The sequence below is a fragment of the Petaurus breviceps genome, unplaced genomic scaffold (genome assembly GCF_028583685.1).
Source record: "Petaurus breviceps papuanus isolate PSGF00001 unplaced genomic scaffold, PetGlider_PUasm1.0 208, whole genome shotgun sequence".
In the NCBI taxonomy this organism is placed as follows: Eukaryota; Metazoa; Chordata; class Mammalia; order Diprotodontia; family Petauridae; genus Petaurus; species Petaurus breviceps.
In genome coordinates this window covers 13,267,362-13,268,077 of record NW_027185852.1, presented here as the reverse complement: position 1 = coordinate 13,268,077, position 716 = coordinate 13,267,362, and positions in this window count along the sequence as shown.

The window sequence follows — 716 nt, the reverse complement described above, 5'->3', positions numbered from 1 at the left end:
ATGGAGAGCTGTAATGTAATGCCAAGGAAAGGCAACTTCCCAAGGTTCAGAATACCAGCATAGGTGCTCTCCATTTTATTCAGTGACCAACCAAGAACAGAGAAGATCAAAACATGACATCATTCCAAATACAGCATTTACTAAGTGTGATTAAATAATCTCCAAGGACTACCGCACCCCAGGACCTTCCAATCATTCAATCAATTACAAAGTCTCTGTTCTAAATACTTCTCCACCCCTAGGCTATACCTTAATTAAGTCCACCACAAAGCCCCTCTTCTCAAATGGAGATTAGTTTCCAAACATAAGGTCAAAAGTTCCCCACCCCTGGATCACAATTGAATCTACCCCAGAGTTACATCAAGTTTAAACACAGCACTTAATACCCAAATGGAGGTCTTTTCTTCATCTTGACACAAGGCAAGTTCTCAGCAATCTTAGTTCCTGGGGAGACAAGGCTTAGCAAGGCCATAAGATACATTGCCAGTCCCTTCATGAATTCATCCTCTGTCTGTAGAACAGTCCTAGAACCCCTGAACACATTAGCAAAGCCCTCTCCCAGGATTTCTGTAAACATACAACAAGAAAATCCTTCTTCAGGGCTTCTGAACCAACAGAAAGGCTCCCAGACCCCTGCAACAACAGCACTGTCCTTCACCAGTGGACAGTAACAGTCTCCAGACCCCTGCAACAACAGCACTGTCCTTCACCAGTGG